Source organism: Apteryx mantelli, chromosome 1, assembly GCF_036417845.1.
Source record: "Apteryx mantelli isolate bAptMan1 chromosome 1, bAptMan1.hap1, whole genome shotgun sequence".
In the NCBI taxonomy this organism is placed as follows: Eukaryota; Metazoa; Chordata; class Aves; order Apterygiformes; family Apterygidae; genus Apteryx; species Apteryx mantelli.
Genome location: NC_089978.1, coordinates 222001132 through 222021837, shown reverse-complemented (window position 1 = coordinate 222021837; position 20706 = coordinate 222001132). Strand labels below are relative to the sequence as shown.

Sequence of the window (20706 nt, the reverse complement as noted above, 5' to 3'; positions counted from 1 at the left end):
AAAACAATCATTGCAAGCATGTCTTTTGTGACACAGCACTGCTGATATGACAAAGCCCACGATACCGCCCTATTCAAACGTACTGGTGTTTCAAGACTAGACAATAAACAGAACATTCAAGCTATGAACCATCAAACCATGTTAAGTACAACCCCTTTACAACCAGCTTTCTCTTCTCTCGGTTCTCCTGTATGTCTCATTTACTAGCTGGCTTTGCTTTCAAACTAGACCTTCAGCATTCTGAGACAGAGATCACATATACCATATGCGAAAAGTATATGGTCCTGACCCCAGTGGAAACAGAGCTAAGGTCCTCATCAAATATCACAGCTAGAAAACCACTGCACACTTACAAAGTTCCTTTTACATATCAGGTATCAAATGTTTCTAGCCAAACTTGCACCAACAAGTTTATTGTAAAGCCACTTAGGAATATCAAGCTATAGGCTTTATTTATGGTAGGCCCAAGTACAGAAATACAATATTGGAAAAAAATTGTCCAAAAAAAGCTTACCGAAATTTCCCATAGGGCCCAACCATTGCCATTTCCTAAAAATTTTCCAAACTGTCGTATTAATTAGTTTAGTCTCACCCTAATCTTTTGGGAACTAGTTTCCCAAGCGAAATTAGCATAAAATGTGGCAGAAAGAGAAGCAGATTCTAATTTGAGCTGTTTAAATCAAAAATATTTTGAAACTTAAAAAATATATATTAGCATTATAGCAATAAGCAAGAGCTTCTGCACATCGGTCCATTCAGCCAACTGAAAATAAACAACTGAATTTCTCAGTCACTGAGAGACATCTGAATTGCCAAACTTTATGACATTTTATGAAAGTAATGTTATTTGGTTGTGTAGTGTGTTCATTTCAAACATTTCTTCAGAGATTTATAATTAACTGTAGTTAGTTATAAATTCACCAAGAGAAAAGCTGACATTAAAGGGCTTAAAGTAGGAAGGTTTGGGGCATTGTTAATCTAAATATATATATGGAATAAACATGTAAATCTTACTTTCCACACTCAAAACCATTACAAACGTGCCAATTCAACAGGTTTTCAAAACCTTTTATGCATCTATAGGAAAAGCTGTCTAATCTGTAGGAAACACCCTAACAGGCTGCCCTTAGGAAAGGAGCCAACTCTCTTCTCTCTTCCCTCTTCTCTCTTTTCTTCACTCTCCCACCGCTTTACCTGAAGCATATGCAAGAAGAGCCCCACTCCACCACCCAAAAAACCAGCTCTTTTAGTTACAGTGATTTTACAGGCTACTCAATAAAATGCAGCAATAGAGATTTGGAAATGATTGTTCACGGTATATTGAAACCAACTGACAGTTATGCCCAAGCAGGTGTTCAAGCTATCAACCTAGGTTTTGTAATCCACCTAACAACTGCAAACCTGAAACTGGACTAGCACCACAAAAGCACCATATGCTGCTTTAGCATCAGTGGAGTGAACCGATAACGAGGGAGCCAGAGGAATTGTCCCGGCAGGCCCCTAATCAGCCACAGGTGAGGTAATTCCCTGTCGTAATACTGCCCGCAACGTCTGACCTACGGAGCCTCAGAAAGCACGGCAAAGGCTGGAGGAACAGCTCTTAGCTCTAGGGCATTTCTTGAGGTGGAACTCCAGACTTTGCGGACTTGGATGGTCCGGAAGAACTTTCCATCCAAATGTCAACTTATGTAACAGCAGGACGTTCACAGCAAATGGGGCAACAGCACGCCACTATCCACACACAGACACCAACGAGGCAGAGGAGGGGAGTTCTGGATGACTCCCAACTACCCGGTTTGTGGAAGCAGCAGGATAACATATACATATGTGCACATACACACGCACATAATGCACATGCTGATTTCAGTACGTGTACTTTTGCACGAAGCGCACACACTCTTCTACAACCTTCTGCTGCGGTATAACTGCTATTACTACAATATAACTGCTGGAGCATATGGAAACATCTTGAAAACACACGACAAAGGCTGAAAAAATGTTCAGAATGAGGAGAAAGTTATGCCCTAATGAATGTTCTGTTTTGTGTCAGACAACAGACTAATATGCCTATAACAGAGTAACAAAAATGTTCATGATTACTTAAATAAAACTGTAACTCTAGTAAAGTAACTGTCCCTGTTTTGCAGTGATTAGCTAATTAATTTTTTTAAAAATTGTTGCACTTTAAGTAAGCTATCATAACTAGCAAGGTACTTGTTCCCTACAAGGTATGGCGAGTTTGAACAGAAGCACTACTGAGAAATCGGATCTCTGCATAAAGAACCTGAGCTACTGTGAAAAACTTAAGCACCATTGATCACCGAACTGCAGTTCATCTAACAGGACTTACAGTAGGAACCGTACAAGCTAGAGTAATCCACATACTTAAATGATGTTACAACCTTGCAGAACCGGAAACCGACAATAAGAGGAAAAAAACCTTTTTTCTTTAGCATTAGTAAATAAATTCAACTTCTTTCTATAATTCAAAAAGTGCTTCTTCACCTCCTTCCAAACTAAGATAAGAAAGATAAGAAAGTTGATAAGAAAGAATGCCTAATGAGTAACAGGAAAAGAGAGAGAAACCAAGACAGCTAGAGAGTTCCTGAGTATTATGAACCTAATAAACTGTAAATACAACTGATTCTGATGATATATGATTTATAAAGTTTCACCACAGTGAACCTTCACCACAGTCTTAAAGACAGCATAAACAGGAAACATTAACTCAAACTTGAGGAACTCCTAAACACGAAACATTAAATACTGGAAGCCACTAACTGAAAGTTAAGGAATACAAAGTAACTGTACCTAATGAGAGGCAGACGAAGATGGGGAGCAACCCAGAAACAGGCACATGAAAAAGTATTCTGCCTTCTCTAGCAATAGGTTGCAACCAATTCAAATTAGAGGCCACTTTGGCATCTGATGCTGAAGAAAAAAAAAATTGCGAACTTCCAAGACAAAACAGCCTAAGGAGGCTGGATGCTAACTATCAACTTCAAATGCTTGCTACTGTTAAGCATTAAATAGAGTTGTGTTTTCTAGTTTTAGGTTTTGGTGGGGGTGGTTAAAGCAGTTTCTGAATGATCTAACAAGGCAAGGCTCTTTCAGGCCCTTTCATCAAGCATGAATGGGAGGGTTCTCTGAAGTTGATGCATGTTCTACTTTCTACTGCAAAAGCTGGGTTTGGAAATGGTCATATTAAACATACCTGTGTAGGGAAGTCAGTAAATAAGAGCTTCGGAAATGAAATATACTCTGCTCACCACAAATAACTCAGTCACTATCAAACTTCACGGTGCACAGTCATAACTGAATGAGGGCAAAAGCAGAAGTGGCTCCCTCCTGAACCAGTGCCTCTTCCGAAAAGGCTGGACCCTATCTGCTGGTCACAGAAGGAGGAAGAGCTTGTCTGCGTTGAATAATTCTGTGGCCAGCATAGTCTCCTCTTGTCAAATTACTGAACGTTCTTACAGAACTCAGTTTGCTCTTTATGTCCTTTTATGCTTTGTGCATTCATTCATTCTTGCTGAGGAGGTCACAGCCCTCATAATAGCAGGTCCTCAATAGCCTCCCAGAACCCCCAGAAACCTACCAACAGGAAAAATATTGTGACCATGTTCAACATGCAACAAGCTACCATATCCAAACTACCTACACTTACATGGTACCAAAGACAAGGGAACCTTATGAAGGAGATACATACAACTAGCTGTCCAACCACCAGCAGGAACTTGACCTTTTCGTCATGTTTCTACAGAACTTTTTAGTGAGTTGTGGTGCTCAGAGAGAGTTTTGAAAGTCAAACTTAGCCAGGTGCACTTAGTTTAACAGTACATCTGTAGAAAGGCTGAACATCTCTCTCCTCTAAAGAGGACAAAGTTTTTCACTTCTTTGCCTCTTGGCCTTACCACTCGTTGATGTGGTATCATCTCATGTATAACCTTTAATTATCCAGATATAAAACAACTAAGAAGTATTCAAGTCTGCTAAGGGCACTCAAAATTTACTAACCTTTGATTAGGTCCTCACTCCAGGGAAGGCTTGCTGCACATCTCTATCAGATTCTAACAAGCTTTATTATCAACGTTTCTGATCAGAAAAGCAATACAGTGTAACTATACAGGTGTATGAGTTCTCGTATTCTCTTTCCTAGGATTGCATGGTCATCACCAACCTCCCGTACACCTTCCTGGAAGAAGTAACAGTTGCCAAAACAGATAGGAAAAAAATAATCATCAAGAAAAGGTATGGAAACTCTGCCACCAATATATCATCTTACTTCTCTTGCTCTTTGTCTGCAAATGCTGGACTATTTGACCATTGTCTTTAAGTGAGGATGACTTGGGCTTCTAATCTTGAACAATCATTGGGTGACACTTTCCACAGAACTCAGAAAAGCCAAGGGATACAGGCTGAACATTGTACGTCACATAAGAATGCAGTAAGAAGAAACATTATTCTCAAGAGGTTTGTTTGAGGTACCAACAGACTGCTTACAGAAAATGTACAGATACTCAAAACAACCCAAGTAACACAGCTTCTCAAGTTTCACTTTCCTTCCCCAGACAAGAAAAATAAAAAGCTATATCAGAATGAGTATAAAGGTGTTAGAATCAAAGTTCTCATTCTTGCTGCTCAAGGTAACTCCTGATATTTTTATTCTAAAGCTGTTTCTAGCCCTTATATTTGTGGTGAAAAAAAATGAAATATACTCATTATAACCGTTATGATACTTGTGCAATCTGCAGGGTTTTTCAGCAGTGGAAAGGCAACAAGCGACAACACAGTCCGCTTACATCCTGCAAAGGCAGGAGCTCAAGATCTTTCTGTTCCAGCAAGAACCTAGGCTGTGCTGAAGGCTTGAAAACGCAGCTGTGTTCTATAAGGACTGTTCATTTGTTGTGGTGATTAAAAGTATTTATGGAAGTATAGATCAGACTGCAATGTGGAAGGAGATGATAGAAGGCTATCACACGATTCTACCTTAGAATTGGTTAGACATGCTGTTCATAATCAATTTTGAAAGAAACTTGAGGCCTTAGTTTCCCCAAGTGCTTTAATCAGCTGTGAGGCAACTACTGATACTGACCTTAACACCTTCAGAATGTCTCCAAATTACATCACAAACAGGATCAGTGCTGTTCACACACAGCTTTCCCTTCAAGTTTCTTGGAGTGGTATAAAATTAGAGACCTGAGTTGCTTATTTTTAAGGAGTTAATTCAATCACACTGGCACACTTGATACCCAGCCTTAGGTAACTTTACTTGGGCAACAAGCTTACCAAACGCTTTCCTTGTAATGATATTTTAATTTATACCCAAAATAATTTAGGTATATTTTCAATCTGTATGCATGTTTTCCCTCCACCCTCTGCATTTTTAATATCATAAGATTGCAAAATTACTGATACCACAGAGTTCTAGAAAACTTTTATTGAAAGACAGCTATAGAGCAAGAGAAGAGGATTTGACCATCTTGTATTGGTTAGGGGCTAAGTTACAGATTGCAAGGCAAGTAGTAGAGAGAAACAGCCTTGTATACAATTTATAATGTGCTTTGCAGCCTATGTATGACGATCCACCTTGGTGTCAAAATAAAGTTCAGAATTTAGTCCTTCAATTTGTTAGTTTTCTTCTGCTCTTGCTTGGTGTTCCAAAAATAAGTCTTTTTGAAGACTAAATATGCTTTATTAAGTTGATAGAATAAATGTCACTTCACTAAAGGCTGCCACCAACAGAAAGATCTGACATACCACACTTAAAAAAACCCACTCCATATTACAATTCACAGTGAGAAACATGCCAGGTTCAGAACATTTTGTACAGGACATTGATTTTATACATTTACGATAATGAACTGCTTTTGAGAACAGTAGGTGCTTTCCAGACATTAAGGGAAGATTATCTGTGCTCTAGGGAGTATTAAAAAAAAAAGCAGGCTACTAAGCAGATAGGTAACGGGAAAGGATGAAAACTGAACAGAATACAAGTGTTTAGTAGTTTTAAATGGTAAACAGATTAGTTGTGGCAACTTTATTTTTCAGGTTCTAGCTTTGAAACTAAATAAGTTTATCTTTAAGCCTTGTTTATAACAGCTTTGTCATAGCAGTTCTCTCCCTTCAGTGCATTCAAATCAGCCCTACGTTCCTTCCACGGAGCTCATGTTTGTTTCAAAGTCATTCTTCACAAAAGCAGAATGTCAAAAGTCTCCTTGCTCATCTCCGAGGCCTTTAATAACTACATTTTTACCCCTTTTGTCTCACTTCACCTTATTTACTAGTGATTTTCACTCTGTGCCCTGGGTTTTAGTTAACAGGGGGTTTTTTGTGTTTTTTTTTTTTTGGGGGGGGGGGTAGGCAGTTCTTTCACAAAGCCTTCTTCTGAGATCCCTTAGGTTTCATGGAGAAACCTCTGCTTTTCCTAGGAAAAGAATCAGGAGAAGTCTGCAAAATTAAAAGATGGTTAAAATTCACCAACCAAAGGTAGTATTTATAGGTATCACAAAACCTACAAAATCTTGCAACATTTCCTTAACATTTCTTTGGCTACCATAAAAAATATACTTCATCTCCTATTTCCCATAAAACTTTGGGTGAATGAGCCTGATCCAAATTCTGTATTTGCATTATTTTGTCCATTTGTTCAGTGCTCTCAGTACTCCAAGATCAGTAAAAAGGAACATCAGAGGGCTGGAATTCACCACAGGCAACTCCTCCTGCAAACTAGGGGGAAACTACCAGGATCCACCCCCCCTTTTTTTTTTTTTAAATTAAGCCTATTCCTGATAAAACATTTAACATTTTCCACTTAGTAACGAAGTGGAAACACAGGGCATGATGAGAGAAGTATATTATCCTACTTCTTTCTAAAAGAAAGTATTCACTGAATACTTCTGACTTTGCTGTAGCATCATTTCTGTAAGGGAAATACTAAGGACAAGCATAACTACAGTAGTTATGTCGTCGCCGAAGGTTTTTTCCTCCGTTCTCAATTATTTCAGTCATTTTTTTAGTCTTACAAGGCATGGATTCCTCATATGGATTAAGGTTATTTTATGCTTTTTTTTTTTCCTTTTTTGCTCAATTTATAATGATTTACGCTCATTATAGAGGAGGTAAAGGGAACTGTACTAAAGCTTCCTCAAGCCGGGGGGGGGGGGGGGTGGAATCTAGAGTCTCTAACAAAATTATCAATACAGAAAGTTTTAGAACATGTCGGTAAATCAGAGGACAACAAATCACTGGGACAAGCTGGTCTTCACTCAAGGGCTCTAAAGCTTTAAAATGCAGTTGCTGAACAACTAATTCCAGGGAATGAAGTATTACTTTATTTAACCTGGTCAGCTTGAAATCTAAAACTGGCTTAAGCAAACCATAACACAGTAACAAAAACATACAGATATACCGTGTATAATGAAGTATCAGGACCTTTTATAGGAGAAAGCTAGGCCTCACAAACTTGGATTTTTGAAGGACTCAGAGGTACGCACAAGGACAACAAGATTGATGGTTCATCCTAATTTCCACAAAAATATTTTGCAGGGTCTTCCCCAAATAACTTTAAAGAAACACTCCATTTCTTATGAATTGCAACTGCTTAAAACATAAGAAAGAAAAAAGAGTACATAGAAAAAAAGTAGCAAGTAAGTTCCCAAAGTAACTTGTGCTGTTCAATGTAGCAATCTCAGAAGAAAGATGAATAGCAAGCTAGCAACATTTACTAGTGATACAAAAATACTTAGCTTAAACCTAACCAAAGCTGACATGAACAGCTGCAGAATGATTTCGCGTTAATAAGCAGCTGGACAATAAAATGACAGATTTAATTCAGTACCGAAAAATGCAAAGTACTAAACATGGAAGAAAGCCCACCACTGAACAAGGACCTCTAAGTTAGTTAACGTCACTCTGACTGGGGACCTATGGCCATTCAGCAGTTTTGGACAGAGACGCTCAAATCTTTTCTTTATAATGGGCACCCCCCAAAAAAACACCCCACTACCAGGGCTTACAAACACTACCAACAATGTTCTCTGAGCAGCAACTGCATCATATCAAGTGAATTTTCCTTTTGAAAAGGGACACAAGCAGGGGATAAGCAGTGTCCCCTCTCTGCTGTGTTCCGGCTGGCGAGTCCTTTCCTCTAGACTCAGGTCAGCCTCACTGGGGAGCTTTCTGGGTTCAGTCAATGTTTGCAGTCTCTCCTGGGTCTTCAGGAAGCCTCTCGTTCTCCATCAGCTCTGAAGCCAGGCTGCTCATCTGCCCCTTGCTCATCTCTGACGTCTCCCACGCTCTACTGCGCTGCAAGTTCTTCTTGCTGAACTTTCACGCACTCGTGCTTCTGCTCGCCCACCCCCATCCTGGGAGCTCCCCCCCCTCCCCCCCCAGCGTGCTCAGTGGCTCCCAGGAAGGGGCCATCTCCCCTCCTTCCGGAGGGTTTTGCCTGGCCTGTGCGCGGCAGCCGGGATGAAGCAAACAAGCAGCCTGCCTGTGATGCATGGCAATCCTTTTGAAGGAACGTGACATTTTAACATACAAATAAACCAGATGCTGTTTGTTACAACCATTTGGAAAAGATCTCTGAGCCTCTGTTCAAGGATCCCAACACAGAGCAGCAGCCAAAGAGGTAAAAGTAATGTCAGAAGTTATTACAAAAAAAGAATAGGCAAGTAAACAGAAGGCATTACATCATTTTGTGACTATCATGTGTCCACATCTTGAGTGCTGGTCTGGTTAACTTCTCTTAAAAGAGACAGGGTAGAGCTAGAACAAGTACAGCTGGTCTGATGAGCTCCTCTCCAAAGAGACGGCTCAGAACTACAACAAGTACAGCTTCCTACGGTAGATAACATAACATGAAGTCATTTTATGTAATGTAACATGAATGTTATTAAGGAGCAAGTTATTAAGCTTCCTATAAATGCAAGAATGGGGGCATCTAATAAATTTAATCAAGCCGCCAACTGAAAAGCAGGCAAAAAGCAGCAGATGGAACTTACTACCACAGAAGCATACGGAAGCCACAGGTTCAGCTGAGCTCAAAAACTGAACTGGTTAGACCAGTTCATAGGAAAGATTTATAAAGGGCCATCAAAAACTTCACAGTGACTGCTGGTTCAGAAAAATCAGTAACCTGATGATTGTCAGAAAATAGGAGGGCCATCTCTGAATATTGTTCTAAACTTCCCCCAAGTATAACTCTAGCAGGAGCTAGTAACGGAGAGTACTGAGCTGGCTGGATCTTAAGAATGACTAATCTGCTAGATTAGGCTACATTGCTATTGCTGACTACTATTTTCCATTTCTACAGGTTTCACTGGCATAGATAACCACAAGCGTCTTGGTACCATCCACGTGCTCCAGTTCCTAAATGGTTTCCAGAACAATTTTCATCATTTTCAAACCATCAGGTTTTACATGCAACAGAACAATAACCAGTTACGGCAGCACAGCGCCTCTATTTACAGCTCACCCGCACACCTGCACTTTTCTGCAACAAAATGGTTCAGTGGGTTGAGTAAATTTCTAGAGGAAACTGGCCTCATTCATACCCTATTCACTCCGGAAGGCCTTCCTATTTGAGAAATCTCTTGCCTTTGAAGCATTAAGAAAGCTTTTCAAACTGAATTACCAATAGGAAAAGTGACTGAGTCAGTCAGTTCCATTGCTTTTATTGCTGTCATTGTAGCTTTTCCACAAGCAACAAAATGAAATTAAGTCTGGGAAAGGTTTCACAGCTCTTATACATAACTCGCAACATGAGAATATAGGCCAGACAAAAGATGCATCTAGCCTAAAATCTTATCTCACATTAGCCCGTCACAGGTACTTAGAAAAAAAGAGAAAAGGTCCATTCTGTCCCAGTACATCCCCCAACTTCCAAAGTGTCAGAGGCTTGAGACAAAGTTTGCACCAAGACCATCTCATTTAAGTCACAGCAGACCTATACACCCAGTATTCTATTCAGCCTCTTTGTGAGCCTGCTAATACTTCCTGCTTCTAAGTAACCCTGAGGCAGCGAGTCCTCAGTTTAATCACACACTGCATGCAGTGTACTTCCTTTTGTTTGCTTTAAATTGCTTGCCTGACAGTTTTGTTGCATGCTTCCAATTTCTCATGTCATAAAAAATAGCAAGTAATCACTGCTTATTCACTTTCCCTGCACCAATGACAAAACTCATTCTGTGTCATTTCCATGTTGTTACTTCTTTAAATAGGCACAAGCAGTTCCCAAGACAAAAGTATAGTCAGCCACCAGGAAAAAAAAAAAAATCTTAAGTTCCATCTTCTTCCCATCAACTCTGTACATTAAATTGCAGTTTAAGTTTAGAGAGGCACTTATTAGTTAAACCTGGTTTTAGAGAGTAACCTGATTAACATACCATGCCTAGACTCTAGGCCCAGGGACAGCAGAGGAACTGAGCTTCTCAGCTGTATGCAGCTAGGTCTTAATCTCACTGATAGGACACTTCCCTCTCAAATACCTCTATGTATCAAATATCAAGAACAATCGCACCAGCAAACACCTGAACCTATTGCATAGCAATACAATGCACGATGTGACTACTGAGCTTGGAAGGGAGTTAGATGTGCATACCTTCAGTAGAAGTTACTTCAAAAGTGAAATCTATTCCACGGACAGAGAAACATTTGGGTTACAGTTCCTGGAATATACCCAGCTTCAGAAAATTGTTTTCATCCAGTGTGAATTCTCTCTCAAGCTTCCTATCCTGGAAAAAAAAAAAAAAAGTTATTATTAACCAAAGGTCAGCAAGGGTCAAAGATTATTTCTTTTCCTAAACAAACTTGCACATAACCTTTAGCTCAAAGAAAAGTTTGAACAAGAAAGCAGGTGACTAACATTCTTTGCAAAGTCATCACCACTAGCAAATCAGATATACTCCTTTTAATTACCCTAGCCATACTGTAGTATCGGACAAACATGAACCTTTATTTCAAACTGTGGCAGCATATGGGTTAACAGCCCCTCCACTTCATAGCCCTCAGCCTCAGCTGTGAAATTTGTACTTCATTCAAGAACACGTTTGTTTTCTTGACATCACTTTAAAAGAAAGTTCTAGGTTGTCAAGGAAACCTAAAGGTCATTTTCACTTGTTCCAAGAATAATCGCAACAACAATACACGTATTTCACATTCAATCTGGGGCCCCTATCACTTTAAGGAGGCAGCAAGACACTCAAGTCCAGAAATAGGTTTACAGTGATTTCAAAAGATGATTCACATCGAGGAAACATGTAACAGAAATAAGCTTGGCTTCGCTTGCTTAAAATCCTCTTGCAATTGTGGAGCTGGGTTCTAACAAGAGTTTTCTCCTACTCCAGATCCTCCTTTTGTACAGCGGGTATACAACCAAACAAAAAATAGCAATCAGTTCTACATTGAATAAGAGCGTTCCCATACTATCTCCCTCTCTCCCCCCCTCCACCCAAATGTATACTCACATCATTAGGGAAGGTACTCTACATATCTAAACAACCTTGCAAAGGATAATGTCAGAATCCAGAGAAGGCAAGATCGTGCAACACAGAGAGGACTACTAGAAAGAGCAATATATTTTCTCATCTACTTATCAGTAATTACTTAACTGGAGATATAATAATCACCTAAACCTCAAGCCAATATCAATTAACAGAGCACATAAAACTTAACTATGTTTATTTAAGGTGGGTAAATTTAATGCCTTTCATATTCCCAGAATTTGTCCTACAATGTCTTCTAAATATTATTATTAAAAGATAAACTGAACCAAAATCAGTGCAGCCTTAAATTAAAGTCATATCTTGAAGCCCAACAATTCAAACGATGTTCTGAAAACAGATTGAGTGTTTTTCAAAAAAAACATCATATAGGTCAGATATTTTGAAAAAAGCAAGAATACTTTGAGGCAGAACATGGGAAAAAGCTAAGATTTTTGCTCCTACAGATCCCCTTAAAAGTCAAACTCCGTTTTGAAAATTAATTTGTAGGTGCGGATTTTCAGTGTATTTCTACTTAAAATCAAAGGGTGAGAAGAAAAGCTCTGGATAATCACTTTAACGCAAGTCTGATAGTGCAATTACTATGTAGAAGTATTATGGAAATCCTGCGCCACTGGTTTTTTTTTGTGGTGCCTGTGGTCGAGATAAACCCTGCTTCACTACATGACTCTATAAGAAAATTTCATATTACTTCAGCCCCAGTTCTGTTAGGATTTAGGCGCATGCTTAATTTTTAAACACAACAAGCAAGGATGTTGCTCAGTGAGTCCAAAAAACAGGTATGTGTTTATAAACGTACATAATCTACATAAAGATAATCAGTAGAATAGCTAACAAACATTTTGCATACAGAGCCATCCCCCGAATTCTTTACTTAACACTGAATCTGTATAGCAAGACCTCTGAAGAACAGCAACAAATAACCATCTTGTTCTTTCAGAAAAGCGTATTTCAAAGCAGTATGTCTTAAGGCCATGATCAAGTCGCGTCTTACTGAAATGGCCTTCCCAGATTATGGAATAATGAAGCAAGCCTGTATGAGTCCTTCTAGTCCAATTCGAACAAAGGTAAGAGTTATTCTCCAAAATTCTAAGTGACTGACACTGGCCTCACATTTAAATCTGTCATCTTAACATTTTTTATGACCTGGCTGAAGGCACACAGTGCACCCTCAGCAAGTTTCCTGATGATACCAAACTGGCAGGAGTGGCCGATACCCCAGAGGGCTGTGCTGCCATTCAGAGGGACCTGGACAGGCTGGAGAGGTGGGCGGAGAGGAACCTCATGAAGTTCAACAAAGGGAAGTGCAGGGTCCCGCACCTGGGAAGGAATAACCCCATGCACCAGGACAGGTTGGGGGTTGACCTGCTGGAAAGCAGCTCTGCCAAGAAGGACCTGGGAGTCCTGGTGGACAAGTTGACCATGAGCCAGCAATGCGCCCTTGTGGCCAAGGCGGCCAATGGTATCCTGGGTTGCAGTAGGAAGAGCATTGCCAGCAGGTCGAGGGAGGTGATCCTGCCCCTCTACTCAGCCCTGCTGAGGCCACACCTGGAGTACTGTGTCCAGTTCTGGGCTCCCCAATGCAAGAGAGACATGGAGCTACTGGAGCAAATCCAGCAAAGGGCTACTAAGATGATGAAGGGACTGAAGCATCTGTCATGTGAGGAAAGGCTGAGAGAGCTGGGACTGTTCAGCCTGGAGAAGAGAAGGCTCAGGCGGGATCTTATCAATGTGTACAAGTATCTGAAGGGAGGGTGTCAAGAGGACAAGGCCAGACTATTTTCAGTGGTGCCCAGTGATAGGATGAGAGGCAACGGGCACAGACTGAACCACAGGAAGTTCTGTCTGAACAAAAGGAAAAAATTCTTTATCTGTGACTGAGCGCTGGAACAGGTTGTCTGGAGAGGCTGCGGAGTCTCCATCCTTGGAGACTTTCAAAAGCCCTCTGGACATGGTCATGAGCAATGTGCTTTAGGTGACCCTGCTGGAGCAGGGGAGTTGGACTAGATCTCCAGAGGTCCTTTCCAACCTCAACTGTTCTGTGATTGCTATTCCATCTCAAATTTTCTTAAATTTCTCCAATTAATTTTAATTAAAATAGTTACTGAAAGGATTTCCAGATAAGAGTTGCCAGACAATGGGATCTACTGTATTTCAGCACAATGGAAAAACAGATTTGGATAATGTGGTTAATTACTTTCTTGCATTCTCAACACTTACACTGCTTACCTTTCTGTCTCATTCTCTTTTGAGACATGTAATTTATTTTTTTAATCTGAGCACCAATTTGAAAAAAAACATGAGATACTACAGAAAAAGTAGATAAAGGACAGAGTTTCTACCTTCTCTCCTAGTGATTTTAAATTCCTTGCTAAACTCACTGCATGTTAATCAGCTCCACTACATGTTCAAAAATTCAGGATAGTATACCTGTAAAGAAGTTCAGTTTTGAAGTCAAAACATGCACCAGTTTCTATGCCAAACACAAAATGTCTCAGTCTAACAGAACAATCGTCCACCTCAAAATAACAGCTAACATCTTTGGTTATTTACTGAAATAGGATAGAGAGAATAAAGCCAGTTGGTCAAACACACTCCATGTATTCATGGATCTTAGAGCAAATGCAATCTAACTTAGGATATAAAGTTCTAAAATATACTCCAAATAGACTATACTATGATTCACTACAGTACAGATAAAATAGTAAGGTGTATACATAACTATTAGCAATTATGGGGAGGAAAAAAACACCCAAAACACCCATCTTCTATATGGAGACAGAAGCATTCCTAGGTTCCACAAGTGAACTAACTAAGCATGTGTGACTTTCACGGAATGCAGAGCAACCACAAGTCTTACTGATGTAACAGGAGCTTTCACCTTCGGAAAAACCACATCACTTCACATAAATGCCTAATTATGGGTTAGGAGTGCAACTGTAATCCAACAGTAAGATACAACTTTGCAATTTCTAGGAAAAATAAAAACAAGATGTAGTGTTGAATTGAGTTACATTTGAGCTGACCACCTTCCTTACTTCAAGAGCACATTCTTGATTTTTGGAAAGCAAATGTTTGTAGATGCTACTGTGCTAGACATGCTGCTGTTCTTCACAGCTCCGGCATGCACATCCCAATGCACAGTGTGCACAATGAAAATACGCAATAGCAAGGCAACCTGCCTAAAAATAATCAATAGGAACCTGAGTATTTGGAAGGACAATCTAATCAACAGAATCCATTGTCATCTACAGATCTCTGGTTTAAATGGATAATGAAACTTTGGACAGTTTAAAGAGGCAGACTGAAAAACTTTGAAAGAATAAACATAAATCCCCACGATGCACAGGAAAAGCCACCTGCTCAGTTGCAGCAATCAACTGATGGCAGGGAGGGTTGGTGGGGATTTGGGGGCTGGGAAGGAGTGGTTGCCTTGTTTTTTTAAGTTAGGCTCTTTAATTCCACAATGAAAAGATGTGCTACATGTCACTGCCAGAGACAAGACACAAACAGCTCTAGTCAGATGAATTCTAGCAATTCCTATGCTCCCCTGCACCCTGATTTGCAAAGATACAGAATCTGCTTTCAAATTTTGTCACAGGAAAGCCATGGTACCATTGCAAAAAGTTCCAAGGGACAAGCATCATTAATGTAACACTTAACTTACAGGCTGCCTCCCTGGCAAACTGAATATGTGGTGTTATTACTTTGTCTTCATTACCTATTTTGTAAGCATGTATGGAGTACTCCTAGTTACGCAAACAACTAATGAAGTTATTATACAGAGAATCAGAGGCTGATAAAGCTAATATTTATCTGTACTTAATGATTTCCAGCTTCAGAGTAGTCATACATGAGCCAAACTTCTCATGTAGCCATTAGAAAAAACAAGGCAGAAACAGGGAGATACTTTCACATCATGGAAAGAATGTTGGCAAAATGCCCAAGTAACTTGCTCAAAGTCTTAGGGTGAGCAAAAGCTAAAGGAATTCAAGAGTTTGCTAATTCACAGCTACATACTCAATCCATTATAACACTTCCTTTGACAAGATGGTATTTATTTCCAAATATCCAAAATAACTAATAATAGCTATGTCTTTCATATGGAATGAGATGCTTCCAAACTTAACTCAAAGATGCAAATTAAAATATCAGTCAAGAATGAAAGTCCAGTTTGTATAAAGCTTAAGTTTTAAATCACTGCAAAATCAAGGTGTGTTGCAATTTTTCTGTAGGCTTCTCTTCAAGTTTTCTGCAAGTCCAGTATATCTTCCTACCAGAGACACTGCTTCTCCTTACAGTCTCTTAAGGACAGCAGGGTTCCAAGAGATATTCTAAAGCCTTTTCATGGAACCCACTCAGATAACTAAGAGAAGCAAGTACATTAACAAGTAGACTAAAATCCACTATATAAAGCCCTGTGATACCTTTGAAAGAATGTTTATGCTTTAGCAAGTCATGAAAAATGTCAGAAGAAATCCCTGCTCTTTGACTACCTCCTCCCTTTTCATAAAATTTCCACTTAAAGAACAGACTTACTGAAGTGCTGCACAATGTATTACATCCACCTTTCTATTACTTTGGGTAGCATATGTCAAGATAACCTGTGTAATAATGGAAAAAACAGAGACTATAGGTACTATATAGTTCCAGCCCATCCTATATATCTGCAGTTCAGCACCTCTGATAGGAGCCAGCCTTGTTTAAGACAGTTCAGAGGCTTGCCCTTTCAAAAGTTTAATACTATCACACACCTACATTGAATTCCTGATTTTTTAAATTTATTTTAAGAGCATCAACTATTTCCTAACCTTAGTTCTCTCAAAACAAAGATGACAGGTACTCAGGGATAAAAGGGTATAATAGATGTAAAACTGTTAATGAGACTAACAAAAAAACCCTCAAAACCTAATTTAATATTTCCAAAAGATGGGGGAAACTCAAGGCATTTACCGTCTTCTAGAACACTGTCCAAGAGTTCGCTCTCCACAAAATAGGATAAGTCAGCCGCAGCTTTTGCCATCAGCTCTAGTATCTGCACTGCTCCAGAGGCATGCAGATGTCAAGACAGTATGACAAAGCTGTGGCTTGATACTTAGTGTATCCTATTTGAAAGTTAATTTACAGCCTCTAAGACCAAAAGACTCCTTGACATTATTCTGCTGGTCAAAGGTACCACATCAGCCCTCAGCTAGGACTGCACAGTCGAGACAAGCTTCAAATAACCAAGATTATTACCCCACGTTTGACTAATTTTAGTCCACAAAAGCCCCATCCTGCTGCTATCCTACAAGCATCCTTGGGTCGCTTCACGACGTTCCGTCTTTTTCACTTCCTCATTTTCCAATGAAACGAAAAAAATCTAGCCATCAATTCTGCTGAGACTCAATCGTAATATGGGAAGTTAAATATTCCCACAGACACCAGTTGTAAAAGTAAATAAACATGACAGCTTACACAAACTAACTGTAAGTAAGTTAATGGATGATTTGGTATTTATTAGTATATATTAAATATTATGCACGGTGCTATCTTTCCAGAAAATATGCTGTAAACATTTATATAGAATCCTCCCCCTCCAGCTTTCATTGCCACTTCACCTCATTTTCAGAGGAGAATCTGACTTCCTGTACCTTTTCAGAGCACTTAAAACTTTACGGAAATTGAGAAAATCTTTACGGAAATAAAGTAAAAATTCACAAAACTCTTAGAACCAGAATTTTATTTGTATACAAAAAACAAACTGATCCATCATCATCCTTCACATATGTTTTGAAACAAAGGTTCATGTCTTTCTAAAGTCTGAACACTGTAGCTACTGAATTCAAATTAATTGATGCCAGTTTTGGAAAAAGCTGAAACAAGAACAAATGCATCTTTCTGCATTTTCACAGGCTAATTTACACCATAAGAGCCAGTATTTTGTTGAAGTAGTGTTCTTATTCACTTCACAGGGCCGTCTCTTCATATTTCTTTAAACATGAATGAACATTACCTTGTGTCTTATACAAAAGTCTGCTTTGGTTTCAATATTGCTCACAGATAGCAAAACAGACATCTTAGATCTTATCTTTAGGGTAATTTTCTGTATTGTCAGTATTTCGGCAGCCACAGTATTGTATAGAGTCCAACAACAGCTATTTTACCATCGCCCTTTAGTCGCCTTCAGAGTATGAAATGCTGTTTAAAGAATCAGCAACTTCTTTAATCTCTTAGATCAACATTTTAATATTATGGTACTTCTCCGATTATAATAGTGGAAGAATTCCTCTAAATAATTAGTGTAGGCATAGACCCTGATTTTTTAAGAGACTAAAATATCTGCTTTTTTCTGCTCTCCCTGGATTTCATTTTCCATCCTAACTGTAAGAGAGAGCAACCTGCTGTTCTCTACCTCAACGCTGAACTCTGTTCCTAGCCTCTAAAATTAAGTTCTTAAACATACACACACACACTACCAGCAAGAATCAGTTTAAAGCACATTCTTTATAAATTCAGTTCCAGGCAGACTGTGCAAAAGTATTTTCCTCTCCATTTGGACACTTGCAAAATGATATGCAAATCATGAGATACATGCAATGATACTCGTAATAATAGAAGTAACCGAGATCAGGTACTATTTTAAACTCTTGGCCAAGCACTGTGGAGTCTTTCAGAGAAGCTCACCCATATATAAAAACGGCACATTATGGTGACAGAGCTTGGATTAAATCTTTTCAAAACTCAAAGTAGTGACTTCATCCTGTGTTGCACTTTTTTTTTTTTTTTGAATGAGACAATAAAGCCCTTAGAAGTCACTATCCACATGTAGCCATCTGCAGGGTCAGGCATAATCAGAGAACTAAATGCAAGTCGAAGATTACGTAGTGGAGGATAAAGTATTTATGGCAATAAGCAGCCAATCAGCCAAAAAGGCTCCAGAACTGCAGCACAGAGGAAATCAAGGACAGTATTTTATTGTCAAAAGTGTTGGCTAGAAAGAAGCTAGGACCAACAATCAACCACTTGCACTAGCCTGGAAAGCCCCAAACATTGTCCTACCGTTTCTTTCCTAGCATTAATAATATTTAAAGTGTCAGAGTAAAGCCTAGTGATTTATAAGGCAGGGGACACTCACTTCAACCAATTTTCATCTACTGCCAGTGTAATTTACTTCTCATTATACTCCCAAACCAATGCAGTGTGTCAGCTATAATCTGTTGTAAGAATCTGTCAATCCACTCAATAACTAAACAGGCTGAGAAAAGTTGCCAAATTAACACATAACAGCACACTTACCTCATATAGGCTTACACTATCGGTACTTACCAGCAGCAAGATTTGATGATTTGAAGCATCACAAGTTTTGACTGACAACTTAAGTTGCCTGAGTTACAACTGTCCAAAGAAGTTACATAAATATCCTCTAAAATTCAGAGCATGCTATGACGTCTCAAATCATCCACAACCAAAAGTCTCCAGACACATCTGAAAGCCTCGATCCTGACAACCTGCTAATTCATCACTGGTTTGACATACCAGATAAACGTTCTCGAGAAGTGAGACAGCCATCATTCTGGATCCAAGTCTCCTCAACATAGGCACAAGACATTCTTGAGAATCATCCTTTTTATCCCAGTTCTTATTCTAGAAAACCATATGTCTTTATACTACCCTTTACATAACAAAAATTAAATTAAACTCCACCAGGAAATAATGCAATGAAGTCAGCTATAATTGCACTTCAGTAATACAATCCCAGACCAACACTTGTTGAACTGGTGCAAAGTTTCATGATCAGAATCCATGCACTGCTACTCCTGTGGCCATTACAGAATATGGAGTCTCCTTCCCTCTTTACTGAGCAGCAGTCCACCTTGTGTTCTTTACAAATGGACCAGAAAAGTTCAGGTCAAAAGTAGGAACTAATTACTACAAACCTCTATCCAAGGTTAAATATAGTCACTAGCACTATATCTGGTCTACACACAGGACTATGCCTGGTAACTAAACATCAAGCAGATTAAACTCACCCTGCTCAAACAGAATTTAAATTTTGAGTTTTAATATACAAAGTCTATAGTGAACTGAAAAATCAACACTTGCTCATATTCTGCAATGCTAAAAATCAAACTTGCTAAATTTTTTAGATACATTGTGACAAATAACACCAGTGTGTAGGCCATGGGGAGAGGATTTGGGGACAGCACGAAGATTGTCAGCACAGCAACTACGACATTCTTTGCCAAATCACACGGAATCCAAGGCTGACAACATCTATTGCTAGAAAACACACAAAAGAAGAAAAAATGCTATGTAGAATTTAATATGCCCCTGACTCAAGGCACAAAAGAAATAATTGTAATGAAAATACGCAGTTATATAAGATAATGTTGAACACCAGGCAATCTAAAAGTGATACTATCAAAACAGGGAAGGTATTGACACTTCTGTATGACAGAATCACAGAACAGTTGAGGTTGGCAGGGACCTCCAGAGATTATCTGGTCCAACCCCTCTGCTCAAGCAGGGTCAGCTACAGCAGGTTGCCCAGGACTGTGTCCCAGTGGGTTTTGAATGGAGGATGGAGACTCCACAGCCTCTCTGGTCAACCTGCTCCAGTGTTCAACCACCCCTCACAGCAAAGTGTTTTCTTGCGTACAGTACATTTCATACTCTTCTTGCCATAATCTTTTACGCATCTCCCACGATTCAGGTTTTGCAGCTAGGGAAGGTCACAGTTTCTTCTCCTCAGTTTTCATCTTTCCAGTCATTTGCAAAAACAGGATTGTCAGTGGTTTCCATCTATTTGTTCAACAACACATGTAGTGCCTTAGATTTTTCAGAACAAGAGGAAGGGACCCTTGTGCCTAAAAACATGTATAAAGTAATTTAATTCTGTATTAGTTATTTGCCCTGACTAAAGCAAGTGTGTTTGAATCACAGTTCTACAACAGCTCAAGCCAATCTAAATTCACATTGCGTGTTCCTTCCCTTGCACAAGCACTGCTGCTCCCTGGGCCTTTGGTGCACCAGCTTAGGGTGCTAAACAGGCAGGAAACAAACCCAGCAAAAGAGTAAGCAGTACAGGTGGAGGGCTGTTTGGTTTTGAGGGTTTAATGCCCGAACCACCTCACCAGGTGTCTGGAAGAGAGCCTGTGCCAGAAAGGCTCAAACTGCTGTGAAACAACACCAAGTCCCATCAAATGCATGGATGCCAAAC

At 39.4% G+C, this 20706-nt stretch overlaps 1 protein-coding gene across 2 annotated transcripts in view; it reads right to left on the bottom strand.

Moving 5' to 3' along the window:
* Positions 1–20706, bottom strand: part of PPP6R2 (protein phosphatase 6 regulatory subunit 2) — a 111039-nt gene that overhangs the window by 70509 nt on the left and 19824 nt on the right. For both annotated transcript variants that reach the window (XM_067317620.1, XM_067317621.1), the window contains exon 2: positions 10604–10736. The gene's annotated coding sequence lies outside the window, so the exon portion shown is untranslated. The remainder of the gene's footprint in view (positions 1–10603; positions 10737–20706) is intronic.